General features: G+C 38.0%; 1 long non-coding RNA gene across 1 annotated transcript in view; it reads right to left on the minus strand.

Moving 5' to 3' along the window:
• Nucleotides 1-5714, minus strand: part of LOC136312569 (uncharacterized) — a 57132-nt gene extending 51418 nt beyond the window's left edge. The window contains exon 1 of the long non-coding RNA XR_010727014.1: nt 5655-5714. This is a non-coding gene — a long non-coding RNA (uncharacterized lncRNA). The remainder of the gene's footprint in view (nt 1-5654) is intronic.
• Between the last annotated feature and the right edge of the window lie 286 nt (nt 5715-6000).

Genomic DNA, 6000 nt, shown 5'->3' on the forward strand with positions numbered 1-6000 from the left:
TGCAGTAGTTACTAGAGGAAGGAGGATGGGGGAAGGGGAGGGGGAAGGGAATTGGGGGAAAAGGGACAAATATAAGGTGACAGAGGATGATTTGACTTTGTGTGATGGATATACAACATAATCAACTGTCCAAATTATGTGGAGATGTTTACCCAAAATCTATGTACTCTTGTTGACCAATGTCACTGTTAAATTTGATTTAAAAAAAAAAAGTGCATAAGACCTGGCTGGTTGGCTCAGTAATAGAACATCAGCCTGGTGTGTGGATGTCCCAGGTTTGATTCCGTCCAGGGCACACAGGAGAAGCAACCATCTGGTGTTTTTTTTTTTCACTCCTTCCTCTCCCCCTTCTCTCTCTTTCTGTCTGTTTTCTCCTCCTGCAACCATGGCTTGATTAGCTAGAGCACATCAGCCCAGGCCACTGAAGATGGCTCTGTGGAGTCTGTGCCTCAGGCACTAAAAATAGCTAGGTTGCAAGTATGGCCCCAAGTGGGCAGAGCATTGGCCCAGAAGGGGTTGCCTGGTAGATCCCTGTTGGGGTGCATGTGGAAGTCTATCTTTCTATTTCCTCTCCTCTCATTTGGAAAAGAAGAGGGAAAAAGTGTCAGAAATGAATAGTTTGGAGCCTACTGAGTTAGATAAAAAAACAAATGTTTTCATTTAGTAAATAGCTTGAAGGACTGAGATAAATTGACAGTATCTGCCATTTGGTTTCTAGAGTTTTGGACTGAAGGAACACACAATGGATCGGCTTATGATTATACACAACAGGCTTTGTACAGTTCTAGCAGGTCATAGTTGTCATGGATTTCTAGTTATTCTATTTTCAGGCAGATGGCACTGAAGTGTCTTGTAAAAGGGGCACCTTTTCTTGTGAGGTAGAAGGCAGAGTAGCCTTGCACACAAGGTGCACTAATTCTTGCACTCCTATTACACCTGTATCTTGCCCAGATATAGTGAATATGGGGACATGGCATCATATACTCTGGCTCCTTAGTCATGGTATATCTTCAGCATTCCACAAAAAAATGTTTAACTTTGATCATTGTATTGTTGAAATCAAGATTCATTGTATTAACATTATTTCCTTGATTTACTGTTCTATGGTAATAATACTATTAATAAAAAAATCACTACCTTGCATGATATAATGTTTAACAAATCTATATTTGCTTCTAGTAAGCTTATAAACCAAGATTTTAATTGCAGTAACTTTGTCAGAATTGCTTGAAAATTATGAAACTATGATATTTTCAATTTCAGATATGTACCATTTAAAAAAAAACAAAACATAACACCTGCCCATCACTAGTCTTTGGCTTTTCTCCAATTTTACTTTATTTCAAAAATATTTCAATATCTTGGGTGTGACTCATCTGGGTTTATAAAATTAAACACATTTTATTGGGCTTTATACTTTCTTTGCATTTTAGATTTCTATACTCTCCTAACTTTTTTTCACTTTGATGAGTTATCTTCTGAATAGAAAAGAGAAAATTGGATATAAAAAATTATGTCTTTTCTTCCACTTATATGCATTACAGTAGTCTTCTCCTTACCTGTGGTTTTACTCTCTGAGGTTTCCGTTACCTGAGGTCAACCACAGTGTGATAATATTAAATCGAAAATTCCAAAAATAAATTGTGCACCATTCTTAGTAGCATAATGAAATCTCACACTGTCTTGTACTGTCTTGTTTGAGATGTGAATTATCTCTTTGTCCAGTGTATTCACATATATTCCATAAGAGATATTTATTATGCCTCCCCCGAGATTTATTTGGAAAGGTAAGATTGTAAATATTTCATTATCAACAATGCCCAAAGGAAGAGTCTTAAGCTTGCACATTCCATGGGTTAGTGTTTGATTTATGTGGTTTAGTTTTTAAATTATGTTCTCATCTTAAGAAATTTTGTACAGAGGCCCTGGCCGGTTGGCTCAGCGGTAGAGCGTCGGCCTGGCGTGCGGGGGACCCGGGTTCGATTCCCGGCCAGGGCACATAGGAGAAGCGCCCATTTGCTTCTCCACCCCCCACCCCCTCCTTCCTCTCTGTCTCTCTCTTCCCCTCCCGCAGCCAAGGCTCCATTGGAGCAAAGATGGCCCCGGGCGCAGGGGATGGCTCCTTGGCCTCTGCCCCAGGCGCTGGAGTGGCTCTGGTCGCGGCAGGGCAGAGCATCGTCCCCTGGTGGGCAGAGCGTCGCCCCTGGTGGGCGTGCTGTGTGAATCCGGGTCGGGCGCATGCGGTAGTCTGTCTGACTGTCTCTCCCCGTTTCCAGCTTCAGAAAAAAAAAAAAAAAAAAAAAAAGAAATTTTGTACAGAGAAAAAAACCTGTTTTCATCCTAGATCAACTGTGTACTGTCCACGTGAAGTTGAGTAAATTACTTGGCTACTCAGAGCCTCAATTTTCTTTTCTAGGATTTGGGAAACGTAATGTTTCCCTCAAATGGTGGATGTGAGGATTAAATCAAATAACTTACAAAGGGAAATGCTAAAATTCTTGACACCTACTCCATGAGCAGAGAATTTATAGGCATGCTTATATGAATGTTGAGTCATCTTTCTCTGTGCCAATGAGCAGGGTGCTTTAGCTCCATCCCATTAATTCACCCTTTCTTGGGTTCTAAGAAATATCAGGGAGATCCTGTGCTAAGTCTTCTAATCGTCTTTTTCCTCCTAAGACTGCGGGACCCATTTTGAAGTTAATTTCAGTTCTGTTTTAGGAAAAAAAAAAACATATTTCAAGGAAGGATGGAGCACAATCCATGGATTTCATGTTTTCTGATTCATGAAAATATTCTATAACTGTGTAGCTGTTTTCTGAGTCTTAGAGCCTTGCTTCATGTGAGGGGAATTTTTTTTTTTAAAAAAGAATTAATCCAAGCTAAACAGGAACTCTTTAATAAGTTTCTATTAGAGGGTCCCATGTGATTCAAAGGACTATTATTAAACATTTATATAGCACTTTGTATTTACAAAGTAGTTTATAATTACTTTTATAAGTAATTTATAATTCACGACTGACTCAGTTAAATTGATATTATCTCCATTTCATAAACAGTAAAACAAAGGTAGTTAACTAAAGTCATATCATTTGCCTAAGTCTTCAAAAAGAAACTACCTCGGAGACCTTGCTTTCCCTAAAGCTGTATGTTCCCAACCTCTTCCTTCTACTAAAAAGAAAAAAAAAAAAAAGGTAAAATAAAATTGCAGCACCTTACTATCATAGACATGTTGTAAGGTTGCTTTTGTTGGAATTTTGTTTCGGATGACCATTTAACATTTGAATTCTGCTTTACATTCTAGATGTTTGGAGCCTTTGTCTGGCTCATTTGCCCGCATCAGAAATATCTTTCACAAAAACGTAAGTGACATAAGGAACTTTCTTTCTAAAAACAAACCTTTTCATCATGCATCCCAACCTTTACCACTCTGCAATTAGTAGTGCGTTCCCTGTAAGCAGTAGTTTAAGGGGTGCGGTAAGGAGAGAGTTACTTCCTGTGGAAGTCTAGAAGTCCCCAAATTGGGTCTACTAACAACATGCCCCTCCCCCCCTCACAAATAGGTCTTTCTCTTCTGAATCAAAAAGTCTAATGGGTAAGAGCATTTTCATTCCTTGAAAATTAATTCAGTTATCCATGAAGAGATTCTCTCTTTAATAGTTAGCCCCACTCCCTTCCTCATACTACACAAACTGTTTCCCAGTACCTATAAATGCTATGTGCCCAGAGCTAGTCAGAATCCAGCATGTAACCTACTTTCAAATGTTTTAGCAAAAATTAGTAGATGTATTTCAGAAAATAAAAATGTTTACTTAATCTTCACAGCCATGTTTTGTGTGGGTTTATATTATATATTTACTGATGTATTTTTATAAATGATATATAATCCAGTTAAAAAAACTACACATTTTGATATTATGTTTATGCATTAATTTTATATAAGATACACATATATAGAATACTTGTATTCTATTATATGCAGCTATAAAGCATATGCATATATTATAGACATATCTAATATATAAATGTATGTATTATGCCAAATATATATTTATATACTATATGTATAATATACATACTGACTTACATTAATAAACATATATTATGAACATGTATTTATATTAATGTATAATATGTATTTATAGATAATATATTATTATTCATAGTATATATAAGTATGTATATAGTATTTAAATATATTTTTCCAGAACCATATTTTGTTTATGTAAATATACGACTTGTAGATATAAAAGGTAAATTTGTTTATTATATTACAACCATTTGAAATAAAGTTTTAGGCATCATAATACTTGAAATATTTCACCTTTAAACATGGCCTATATTTTCCAAGAATAGGGTTATTTTTCTTTATAACCATATTATAATGATCACACCTGAAAAACATAACAATAATTTCTAATATGTTCTAATACCCACTTGACTCAATTCACTCAGTTTTCCCAGTTGTAGAAAAACTTTTTAATAGGTTTTGTTTTTTTACTTTGTTTGGAACCAGGAATCAGACTGGGTTCAGTTGATTTAAACTTATTTGACGACTCAAGTCTCCCCTCCTCCAGAAAGCACTTATTATTATTATTATTTTTTTTGTATTTTTCCGAAGCTAGAAACGGGGAGAGACAGTCAGACAGACTCCCGCATGCGCCCGACCGGGATCCACCCGGCACACCCACCAGGGGGCGACGCTCTGCCCACCAGGGGGCGATGCTCTGCCCCTCAGGGGCGTTGCCCGGCTGCGACCAGAGCCACTCTAATGCCTGGGGCAGAGGCCAAGGAGCCATCCCCAGCCCGGGCCATCCTTGTTCCAATGGAGCCTTGGCCTGGGGAGGGGAAGAGAGAGACAGAGAGGAAGGAGAGGGGGAGGGGTGGAGAAGCAGATGGGCGCTTCTCCTGTGTGCCCTGGCCGGAAATCGAACCCGGGACCTCTGCATGCCAGGCCGACGCTCTACCACTGAGCCAACCGGCCAGGGCCCAGAAAGCACTTATTTTTAAGTAAGTGTTTTGAAGAAGACACCTGAAAAATCATGAACTTGGAGAATAGAAACATTTCTGAAGAAGACCCATTTAGCATGAGACTGACACACAGTGTGAATTAAATAACAAACTATCAAATGAATAATGAATTGGGGGAGTTGAAGCAAGGCCAGCCAAGGAGGCCTGACAAAGTTATGGCTTTTCAGGCAAGAAGGAAAAATAGGTACAACAAAATGAGATATAGTACCAGGCACATATTTTTTTCTTCTTGACAATTTGCAGCTCTGGAATTGCGCATTTGCTAAACCAAAGTAACTACCGAGAAAATCCAATAAACCCTAACAGATATCTACAGGCATACACATATACATGCACATACATGCTCACACACATATATACTCATACAGAGAACTAGTGGAGAGGAAGAGAAAGGGAAAGAAATAATGGAAAGAAGAAAAATAGCACAATTGATATATATTGTCATTTTAGAGAAAATTTAGAAGATACAGAAAAGGAGAAAGAAGAAAAAGCAATGAATTGTTATCTCAAATAAAACATAAGAGGGAAGTAAATTTTGTAGAGTTTGGAATGAGGGTAGGGAGAGCCAGAAAAAGTAAAGAGGAAGAGAATATTATAGAAATTTAGGAAGGTAAATGGCATACCTAAGAATGAGAGCTTTGCCATTGCATGTTGTTCTTTACTCGAAATACTCTTGCTATTCAAGATCTAGGCCTTGCTTGACATAATCTGTCATTCTTGCCAAATGTGTGTGGTATTTTAGGGATGTGGACAAATATCCACAGGAACTTGGCCGAGACCGACAGATATATTTTTACTTCCAAAGGCAAACAACCAGGGCATTAACTGGCTCTGCCGTTTAGCACTTAACATTTGAACCACAGTGGATCAGTCCAGTGTGGTCCTTCACAAACTGAAATTAGAATTCTGTCATCTGCTTTTTAGGCTTTGATTTATCCAAGAGTCACAAAGAAGGAGATTATAGCATTT

The sequence above is a fragment of the Saccopteryx bilineata genome, chromosome 9 (genome assembly GCF_036850765.1).
Source record: "Saccopteryx bilineata isolate mSacBil1 chromosome 9, mSacBil1_pri_phased_curated, whole genome shotgun sequence".
Lineage (NCBI taxonomy): Eukaryota > Metazoa > Chordata > Mammalia > Chiroptera > Emballonuridae > Saccopteryx > Saccopteryx bilineata.